Source organism: Aythya fuligula, unplaced genomic scaffold (assembly GCF_009819795.1).
Source record: "Aythya fuligula isolate bAytFul2 unplaced genomic scaffold, bAytFul2.pri scaffold_64_arrow_ctg1, whole genome shotgun sequence".
In the NCBI taxonomy this organism is placed as follows: Eukaryota; Metazoa; Chordata; class Aves; order Anseriformes; family Anatidae; genus Aythya; species Aythya fuligula.
In genome coordinates this window covers 77,119-88,272 of record NW_022473998.1, presented here as the reverse complement: position 1 = coordinate 88,272, position 11,154 = coordinate 77,119, and the positions used below count along the sequence as shown (strand labels likewise).

At 51.5% G+C, this 11,154-nt stretch overlaps 1 pseudogene; it reads right to left on the bottom strand.

Moving 5' to 3' along the window:
* Positions 1 to 4,188: 4,188 nt before the first annotated feature.
* On the bottom strand, positions 4,189 to 4,434 carry LOC116501687 (annotated as a pseudogene).
* Between the last annotated feature and the right edge of the window lie 6,720 nt (positions 4,435 to 11,154).

The following is an 11,154-nucleotide window of genomic DNA, read 5'->3' as shown; positions in this document are numbered from 1 at the left end:
ATTTGCCATAGCGGCAGTTGGCCTCGCCACAGGGTAGGCCTCTACCCAATGGGTTAGTTGATCCACTAGCACCAACAAATATTTATATTGTCCTATTTTGGGTAGCTCGGTGAAATCACCCTGTACTCTTTCAAATGGCCTATATGCGATCCTCCGTCCCCCAGTAGGTGCTTGCCTCACACTTTTCTTATTTACCTTCTGACATGTTAGACACCCTTGAGCAATTTGCCGAGCAATCTCATATATCCCAACGCCCCCGTGAAATTTTAAAAACTGACCGCTCAATGCTCGAGTTCCCCAACGGGGCTGTAAATGCATCCGAAAGAGCAGCTTCTTTCTCGACTCTTAGGCAGTATCTCTCTGCCATCTGGCAGGATCCACTTTTCTCCCTCCTGCTCAAAAGATTGCAATAATTTTTCCAAAGTTTGTTGTCCTGGTTTCAGTTAGAACAGAATTTTCTTCCTAGTAGCTGGTGGAATGCTGTGTTTTGGCTTGGGATGAGAAGAGTGCTGATAACACCCCGATGTTTTAATTGTTGCAGAGCAGTGCTTATACCAAGCCAAGGACATCTCAGCCTTTTGCTCTGTCCTGCCAACAGGCAGGCTGGGGGTGCAGTAAGAGCTGGGAGGGGACAGACCCAGGACAGGCGACCCAAATTAGCCAAAGGGGTATTCCATACCATCTGACGTCATGCTAAACAATATATAGGGGTGGCTAGCCGGGGGAGGGGGCCGGAGTGCTCGGGGTTAGGCTGGGCATCGGTCAGCAGGTGGTGAGCAATTGCATTGTGCATCACTTGTTTGTACATATTATTAGTAGTAGTACTATTATCACCATTGTATTGTTATTGTTATTGTTATTGTTATTGTTATTGTTATTGTTATTGTTATTTTCCTGTCTTATTAAACTGTCTTTATCTCAACTCTCGGGCTTCACTTTCCATTTCTCTCTCCCGTCCCAGAGAGGGAGGGGGAGGGGGAGCGAACGGCTGCGTGGTATTTAGCTGCCGGCCGGGTTAAACCACGACATTTGTAAAACAGGTTAGGAGACTCAGTAAACCCCTGTGGTAGTACTGTCCATCGTAACTGGTGTCTCCTTCCTGTTTCTGGGTTCTCCCATTCAAAAGCAAAATAATCCCTCGATTTTTCTTCTAATGGACATGCCCAAAAAGCATCCTACAGGTCTATTACATGTACACTATACCAACTATATTGTGGGGTGTCCTGGTTTCAGTTAGGACAGAGAGAGTTTTCCTCCTAGTAGCTGGTAGGGTGCCATGTTTTGGCTTCGGATGAGAAGAGTGCAGATAACACGCTGATGTTTTAGTTGTTGCAGAGCAGTGCTCACACCAAGCCAAGGACGTTTCAGCTTCTCACTCTGTCCTGCCAACGGGCAGGCTGGGGGTGCAAGAGCTGGGAGGGGACAGACCCAGAGCAGCTGACCCAAAGTGGCCAAAGGGGTATTCCATCCCATCTGGGGTCATGCTGAACAGTATCTACAATATATAAACAATCTATATATATATAATATATATAAACAAGATGTAGGGGTGGCTAGCGGGGGTTATTTCTCTTAGTACTATTATCATAATTATTGATGTTATATAATCACTGAGCAGAGCAATCCGGTACCAAGAATGAAGCTCTCCCATTTCTGTCCCGTACAAGCCTCGAGCAGGCGCCCTGGAGCGTGCACGCTGATCCATTCGGGTGTGGAAAGAAACCTGTAGAACAGCCACTTATTTATTTATTAAATCTTGAAATAAGAAATGCGTGTAGAGCGCAATCCTGGAAGCAAGACAAAGGCAGTGCGCCTCCAGGGCACCGCATTCCAGGGCTGTAGAGCCTTGGTGGCAGCGTCTGAGAGGGGCTTGCTGTGGGCAAGGAAGGGGGGAGCCATTCCCCCAGCCCGGGGATTTTCCGGGCTGTGGAAAACTGCACTTGGACTTGTTGCAGAGGAGCAGCCAGCCAGTGTCCTTCAAGATGAAATCAACACCCTGCTTCTTGGCTCGGGCGTAGGGCAGAAAGAGCAGGGTCTCTCGCTTGCAGCGCTGCACGGTGTCTTGAGGAATGCCGGCGTGCAAGGACAGGCAGGCATAACTCAGGACACCTGTCGGAGGTACACCTAAGGAAAAGAAGCAAGGAGTAACATAGAGTAGATGGGCCTGCAAGGAGGGCAGTCCCGTCTGGGCAGCTTGCCCTTGCCCTGTTCTCCCGTCCTTGTGGAGCTCTCCTGACTCCCTGTCGGCAGCCTGCAAACACAACAGAGGAGGTTTTGCGGCAAAAGCTTTTGCTCACCAAGCCGGTGCCCCAGCAGGGAACTGCCGTCAGTGGGACATGTGTCAGGACCCTCGTGGAGTTCACCGAGTCCCTGTGTCCAAGGAAAGCAGCTCGCTGAGTCAAAGACAAGAGCGCAGGGGCTGCCTCCTCCGGCTCCCCCCCAGCCTCACCTAGTTGCTAGTGGAAAGAAGGCTGTTGCAGCAGAGGATTACCAGAGCAGGAGCTCCTCCGCAGTCTTCCCGCGGATGTCCACAGCTCTGCTCTTGCTCCTGTCTTCCTGCAGGGCCTCCTTTCTCTTCTCCAGAACTTTCCCTGCCTGCACACTCCACACTGAAGTGCAGCTGCATCAACAGAGAAAAAAACTCTCAGGTGGGCTCTGAAGGTCCCCAGCTCTGCCTGCCCCCAGCCCCAGGAGCAGGGAGCACAGCCCCCTTCCACTGTGGGTACGTGACTGTCGGCTGCAGGGGAGCTTCAGGACTTTGGGTCTGCAGGGGGACGCCTGGAGGCAGGGCCTCTCCACGGTCCTTGCCTCCCCGAAGCAGCCAGGGGATGGAGAGCCAAAGCCCAGAGCTGAGCAACCCGCATGCTGGATCCCTCGGGCAGCCTGATGCAGCTCAGCTTTTCCTGGCCTTTGTGGGAGCTGGCCAACACTTACTTACTTGGCACTTGATTTGCTCAGAGGAGCTGCCTCAGCCTTCTTCTCCGGGGGGTGAGAGATGAGGACATGCTGCTGTTTCGTGTCCACTGGTACCATCTGCAGAGACTCTTTCAGGTCCACGGGTGCCATGGAGGAAGCACTCTCCCTCTGCAAGCTCTGCATTTCCATCTGCGTCTTCTGCTACAGGGGAAGCAGAAACAAGGAACGTTTTTAGATGGGGCTGCTAATGTGGGAGCTGTCCCATGGCAGTGGGGCAGTGGTCCCCTCAGGGTTTCCCCAGGCTCAGGGGAAAACTTCCCTGCAGCCTGCTTTCTCTCAGAAAGGCAGCGTGAAAGGCCTCAGCCGTCGGCCTCCGAAGCTAAGGGCAAGAACACTTTCAGGGCAGTGGGCTTTGCAGGAGCCCTCGTCCTTCACGAAGGAAAACAAGGCTCAGAAAGGGCAGGGTTTTGTCTTTGAGAGAAGCTTCCTGGCAGAGCTCAAAGGGGAAGAGTGTGCACATGGCCCCCTGAGAGACGAGAGAGGTTCCTTCTGGAGTGCTTGAAAGCACTTGGCATACCCAGGCCCTCTCTCTCCCATTCCTTTCGCCACGAGCCTTGCACTGTGCCCACACGTGCTGTCCCTCCCCTTCTTTCTTCAGCTGCTCCTCAGCCAGCGATGCCTGCAGAGTTCTCTCATCTCGTTGCCGGCACAGGCAGCCTATTTCCTACCGTGGAGAAGGGCATGAAGTGGTTAGAGGAATGTCAAATCTGCAGAAGCACTACCCTTGTAACAACCCTATCCCTGTTCTGCCATCCTTGTGGAGCTCCCCTGACGCACTGCCAGCATCTTGCAAGCACACAAGACGAGGATTTGCTGCTATAGCTTTTGCTGAACAACCTGGTCTTGCTTTTCCAGCAGGCGGCAGCTCTCCGCGAGGACCGGTGTCTCTTTTCTGAGGTCTGGCCCAAGGAGACGCCGTGGCCCAAGCTGTGGCAGCCACCTGCCAAATCAGAGAAGTAGATGCCCACATCCAGACCCTCCCAGCAAAGAGGGGAGAGAGAGAACTAGAGATAGGGGAAGCCTGTCCCTTGCTGTACCCAGAGGCCTGGAGTTCCCCGAAAAAACGGAGGCTCCCTTGCAGCTGCATTGGATGAGTGAACCCCTTTGCCCTTGAAGACCAAGGTTTGTTTCCTCAGGAAGGCTGAAGTAACCAGCCATAGGAGCCAGCAAAGTCCTGTAACCAGATGCAAGTGTCAGGAGAAGCCCATGGTTCTAACCAGACTCAAAAAGAATAGCAACTTGGCTGAGCTAGAAGGAGGTGAAGTGCTTGCTCTCAGGAGTCACGTAGCTGCCGCAGTTCCCTCCTGTGATGCAGTGCCAAGTGGGATTGTATTTCTTGTCAAATTCCTTCCTGATGTGCGCAGCAATGCCCTTCTCGATGTGCTTCGCCAAGGCCTGAGTGGCACAATCAACAGCATCTTACTGCTCCTCCTCTGACATGTCCGCATTCTTGATGCCTGCCTTTCAGACAGTCGCGGTTGCCTCCGGGGCTCCGCTCGTGACGCCACTGCTCCACTTTTGGGGGATTTGCTTCCAGGGCCTGGGAAAGTTGGGGATGCAATCTCCCACCACGTGCACAGGCACTTTGCAGCGAACAGGGAACACAGCCAATACCAGCAGCCCTGGGGGACGTGGCACACACAGGGTGCAGAGTGACACCAACAAGAGCAGTGGAGGTCCAGACAGTCATGGAGAGCAGGTGGACCACTGCTTTGCCAGGATCCCCAGGAACGTGAAGGAACAACGGCTGCCGGCAGAGCCCCTGTCCCAGCCAGCCCAGGCAGGGGTGAGAAGCAAGGGCAAAAGACACAGCTAAACATCAAAGCCAGGCAGGAAAGAAAGGAATCCTGTGAGATGGCATGAAGAGGAAGAGATCATCATCCTCAGCTCCTCGATCAACCCCAGGTTCGCCAGCCTCTGCGCGGACCCACAGGCCTTTCCCCAGGAAGAGGGCAGCTCAGCCAGCAGCGTGGACAGGGAGGCTGCAGCACAAGAAGCAGAACACCCAGCAAGCGCCTCTCCTGGCTCACTGGAGTCCACAGACACTGCCCCATCAGCTGCTCCCCTGGCAGAATGTCCCGAGGAAGAGAGGCACAGCACTCCTCTCACTGCAACAGCACCATCAGAGATCAGGCCAGCAAGTCCTCCACCAGCTCCTGCTCTGGAAAACGAGGGACACAGAACACCTCCCCTGACACGTGGGGCTCCACAGTCGAAGCCATCAGCCTGTCCAAGCCCCAGTGAGCACAGCGCTGCCGTGATGGTAGAGAGCCAGGGACGTGTCCAACATACCTGCAGTGTCTCTGGAGATCCGAATGAAAGAGCCGAAATTATCGTCACTTCATTCCTACTCCATTCTGTAGCCATCATCCAGGGAGCCCTGAGCGAGGCACCAAGTGCTCCCTGGGTCACAGTGCCCAGGCTGCCTCCTCCCACACCAGAGGCTGCAGAATGTGTATTCTCAGCATCTACCTTAGCTGCAGCACTGGGGTTCTTGGCACACATGGGGAGCACAGTGCCAGCAACATGATCAGCCGGGGTGCAGACAGACAGGGAGAGGAGGCGGACCACTGCTCTGCCAGGGCCTGATTCCTGGGTATGCGCAGGAGCAAGGGCTTCCAGCAGAGACCCTGCACCAGCTAGCCCAGGCAGGGATGAGGAGCAAAAACAATGGAGAGAAGACATCAAACCGAGGCAGGGGACAGGCAACGAGGGAACAAGCCAAGGCTGGGGTAGGAAAGGTGAACATTTGGATGGAGACAACGGACGGACCCAGGAGAACTACCGGCTTGTAGAGGAGAGAGTTCAGAGAGGATGAGGGACTCTTCCTGCACTCAAGTCATTTGGCAACTTTGTACCATGGAAAATTTCACAGGTTGAGTTCCAGTCAGAGATTTTACTGTGGGTGAAAGCAACCTTTGCCCAAAGTCCCTATCATGCCTCTTTTACCCAATGCACAGTGGTACCTCAACACTTGGTGGTGGTGCAATACTCCCTTTTTCCAGTTTCAGGACTGAGGAGTCTAGCAGCATCACCTACCAGTGCTACCAAAGTTCTCTTTTCCTTGAGTATCCCCATGCTATACTGGTTTACATAGCAGCAGAACCACTATGAAACTACCCATGTGACCAGAACAAGCTCCAGAGAAGCAGCTTCCTGGGGTGCACAGTGCCAGCAACAAGATCAGCCGGGGTCCAGACAGACATGGAGAGGAGGTGGACCACTGCTCTGCCAGGGCCTGAGCCCGGGTATGTGCAGGAACAACGGCTGCCATCAGAGACCCTGCACCAGCTAGCCCAGGCCGCGCTGAGAAGCAAAAGCAACACTGAGAGCAAAACGTCAAGCCCAGGCAGGAGAGAGGCAAGGATGTGAGAAGCCTGGGCCGGGGCAGGAAAGAAAAGGGTCCTGTGGGATGGGATGAAGAGGAAGACGATGTCATCCTCAACTCCAGGATCAAGCCCACGTTCCCCAGCCTCTGCGAGGAACCACAAGCCTTTCCCCACAAATAGGGCAGCTCATCCAGCAGTGTGGGCAGGGAGGCCTGAGTGGCACCATCAACAGCATCTTGCTGCTTCTTTTCCGTAGATGGCTAGAGAACTCTGAAAGTCCAAACTCCTCCAACAGCTCTACTAGCAAAGATGAAACCTTTAAGAAAAATAAATAAATAAAGACAAGGAAGACTTTTTTTTTTGGTATTTTTCCTTTTTATATCCACAATGTAAGACCTTCTGCTATAGCATAATCCCTGCCATTGCCCTTGAAGACCAAGGTTTGTTTCCTCAGGAAGGCTGAAGTAACCAGCCATAGGAGCCAGCAAAGTCCTGTAACCAGATGCAAGTGTTGGGTATCCCGACCGAAACCCCAGGACAAACGGACAAGACGACCAGCGTTCTGTGCCGTAAGCCAATTTATTACTGCATGACATTATCTTATATAGTGTCAAAGCGTCCCACCCAGGAACCCAGGACCCCTCCCACTGTGCTCGCAGGCACCCCAGACCCCTCCCTTCGTGCACGCAGGCACAACCCAGAATAATCCTACACCTCCCCCCTCTTTATGCGGTAACGCACCCCCTTTAACCTGTTACGCGAAGTGTGATTTAATCATCATTACTTAGGGACGAGTATCCGTCCCAGGAGCAAGCGGTGACAATGGGAACCCTTCATGATTTTTGGTGAGAATGGTCAGCATGCTGCGATTCATTATATTGCTTCTAGCTATTTTGCTTTAATACATGCATATACTAGCCTTATCACAATGAATACTATTACCAGTAGCAATATTGTTTGTAAAAGTGATTTAAGCCATCCTTCTAGATGAAAGCCTAACCCCTCGAGAGTTGCCCCCAGCCAATTCTGTTCTGCGTCACGCTGCTCTTCTTTTATTTTGTCTTCTACCTGGGCTATTTGGGATATGTCATGTTCCACATCGGCAGTTACATTCGGAATGTGTATACAACAATGGTCAACCTTATCTTTAAGGTATCCACAGACACCGTGTTTCTTTAACAGAAGCATATCCAAGGCCATTCTATTCTGCAGAGTCATTCTTGTTGTGGCTTGTAACTGTATATTTAAGTCCTTAAACCCCCTTTTGGTTATGTTGGCCAGTCTATGTACTTGCCCCATCAAATTGTATATCAGCTCTCTGTTGTGGTAGGAGGCTATCGGGGCAAACAACAATTCTACCACCCATCCTATTTTTATCCCAGTGGATGCTTCCTGCCACTCATCATCTTCTTCACTTACTTCTCTTTTTGTCCTTCTCCCTATGAGAGGAGATTTTTTCCAAAGTGGGCAAAGGGTGGGCAATCCTAAAGTTATTTCTTTTACTGGGCCATCCAAACTTAAATGAGTTGTCCAAGTTCCATCACTGGCGGCCCACACAAAATGTCCCATGCTTCGTATAGTCAAAGATTTACAATTCACTAAGATCTTTTCCCTGCTAGTCTGGTCAGCTATATTCCGGTTGGTTATGCTCATGTTAACTTGTAAACCTCTTCATGCACATCCGGTGGCTAAGGCTATCTTTACCGGGAGCAGAGAGATTGTTTCTAAATCAGTGTCACAACTGAATATTTGTGTACAATTCCACCACAGGACTGCCTTTACCCGCTCCCGACTGCTAGTTTCCCTCTGAGTCGTCTCATATAGTAAACTTTGGTCATTATTCGTCTTTCCTACCCATTGCAAACACCAAGGAGTATTTCCCCCATATTGGTATTTCTGCAATATACTTAATGCCCATGCTGACTCCCAACCCTCTGATCCTCCTATCTCGTTGCCTTCTTTGCACTTCCATATAATCTTTTCCTTTTGTCGTGTGCGCGGTGCATCATACCCACACATCCCTAGCCGTCCACTAAAGGTGTTTATAACCATAAATTTGTAATTTCTTTCCTTTTCACATCCAGAACGATAGCGAAGCTGACATTCTGTATAAAACCCTCCAGCATTACTGTCTCTATGACCTTTTCCGTTTCACATTGTTTTGTTTTTCTCAATCTGGGGTATCAGTGATGTGATTATGCCCCAGGGTATAGGATCACCTGCAGATTTAGGTATAGGTAAACAAGCAGTCACTCGACTCACATTCTGCATTTTTGCGAAATCTCTAATTAACCCTATCATTAAATTTTCCTCTTGTTTGCTCCCTGCTTGTTGTGTGTACTGGGCTGACCTTTTATTTCTCATTTCTAACAACACCGGAATTTTACAGACTCTTGTTGCAGTCTCAATAGATTCATGGGTTGCTCGTGGGCTGCGAGCAGTGCGATGCGGCCACAATAGCAGACCCATAGAGCACAAACCAAGTGTTGTGTTAGCTGGAATCACCTTCCAAGCACGTTCCTGAGAACAGAGCAACCAATAGGGGTTAGGTAAACGCCAATGAGCAGAGTTCAAAACATGCGCGACGCGGACCGATTGATAAGGGGCCGTCGCACGGCTATTTACAGTCCAAGCATCCCCAGGGAAAAAGTCCACCGGTGCAGGAGCTTGGCCCGGTGGCCCCACCCACAACCAGGCCACCGACTGCACACTGTGGTCTTAACTCTCCACGGCGGAACAGTCACATCCGCTATTGTCCCATTGTCCCAAATGTCAATGGAGCTGCACAATTGCACCACCGGCAGAACGGTTTCTTTTCCATCCTCTGTCGCATGCGTGGTGCCGTCCGATGACAAGTGTGTTTCATGTGTCAGATTGATACCTGCCTGCACGGTGGCATTGATAAGGATGGTAGTCAGCTTCCTTCCCCGGCAAGCAACAGGCGGGAACAGCCCACAAAGTGTCCCGTTGGGTACTGGCTCAGCAGACCGTAGGTTGTAAGTGTATGGCGTTGGAAATAGCGAAGCGGTCCGGTAGCCCACAGCATACTCCTGCCAGTAGCCCCCGTACACGGCAGGGCACAAGGCGAGGACAAGCAGGAGTCGCTGTAAAGGGGAGAAAGTTACTTACTCATTTCCTGTTCCTTTGAATCCGCCTGCTCAGGGAACGGACGTACCCATCAGGCTGGAACCCATCGAACCCCCGATGGTAGTTGTACACAGGCGTAACCCCAACCCATAACTAACAGGGGTACCGGATCCCGATTCCACGGCCCACCGTCCAGGCGTACCTGAACAACCCCTAAAGGTACGCGTTCTGTCATAGCATGGTCTGCGGATCGACCTTCCAAATGATTTAAACTAAAAAGGGCCTTTAATAACAAAGTGTGCGGACAGGAATCTCCATAGCCAGTCACCTCCGGTGACCCCCTCTTTAAGAGCATCGAGGCGAGCTTTCAAAGTCAGATGAGTACGCTCAATAATGGCTTGCCCAGTAGAATTATGCGGAATACCCAAGATATGAGTGATGCCCCAGGTGCAACACCATTGGCCAAAGAGCCGACTAGTGTAGCTTGGACCATTATCTGTTTTAAGAGTGTGCGGGATGCCCATGACCGCAACTGCAATGCGCAGGGCACAAATGCACTCTCGAGCTTTCTGTGCTGTGAGAGCAGTAGCCCACATCATACCACTACAGGTATCCACCACGACGTGGAGAAACCGGAAACGGCCGAAAGGCGCATATTCTGTAACGTCCATCTGCCACAGCTCGTTGGGACGCAGTCCTCTCGGATTTACCCCAGACAGCAGAGGAGCAGGGTGACTACAGGCTGGACATGCGGCTATTATAGACCGTGCGTCAGCTAGCGGAATTTTAAATAGACGATGCAACGACAAAGCCGATTGGTGAAATTGGTGGTGCGACTGGGCATCAGCTACACGGGTATCGACAAGAGCGGGGTAGCATGCCAAGTCTGCTGCCTCATTACCCGCCGTAATGAAACCAGGTAACTGGGTATGGCTGTTGACATGCATTACAAAAAGAGGCTGGCTGCGCCGAGAAAGAGCATTATACAGGAGGACTGCGGTTTCAGTCCGTGGTGCAATGCAGGAACGGCAGAGGGCGGCAGAGCAAAAACAATATTGGCTATCTGTTAAAATATTCAAAGGCTCTGTGGGAAAAAGAGAGAGCGCGAGACAAATAGCAAGCATTTCAAGACGCTGTAAAGAAACAGAAGTGTTGCAGCGCACTTGGCCTTCCCATTCCGAGCCAGTCCACCACACCACGGCAAACTTGTGAGTGGAGCCAGCTGCATCATTAAAAACAGTTCGAGCCTGCAATGGCTCTGGAGAGATCGGCAAAGCAGGAATTACCTCAAGTACAGAAAATAGATTCGCATAAGGCGACTTTGGATACGCCTGCAAAGCATAAGGGTAAGCTGCTAGGGCAGTCTGTGGCCGACTTTTATTTTTGGTATTTTTCCTTTTTATATCCACAATGTAAGACCTTCTGCTATAGCATAATCCCTGCCATTGCCCTTGAAGACCAAGGTTTGTTTCCTCAGGAAGGCTGAAGTAACCAGCCATAGGAGCCAGCAAAGTCCTGTAACCAGATGCAAGTGTTGGGTATCCCGACCGAAACCCCAGGACAAACGGACAAGACGACCAGCGTTCTGTGCCGTAAGCCAATTTATTACTGCATGACATTATCTTATATAGTGTCAAAGCATCCCACCCAGGAACCCAGGACCCCTCCCACTGTGCTCGCAGGCACTCCAGACCCCTCCTTTCGTGCACGCAGGCACAACCCAGAATAATCCCACACCAGAAACAAGAGCCGTCCCAGGGAC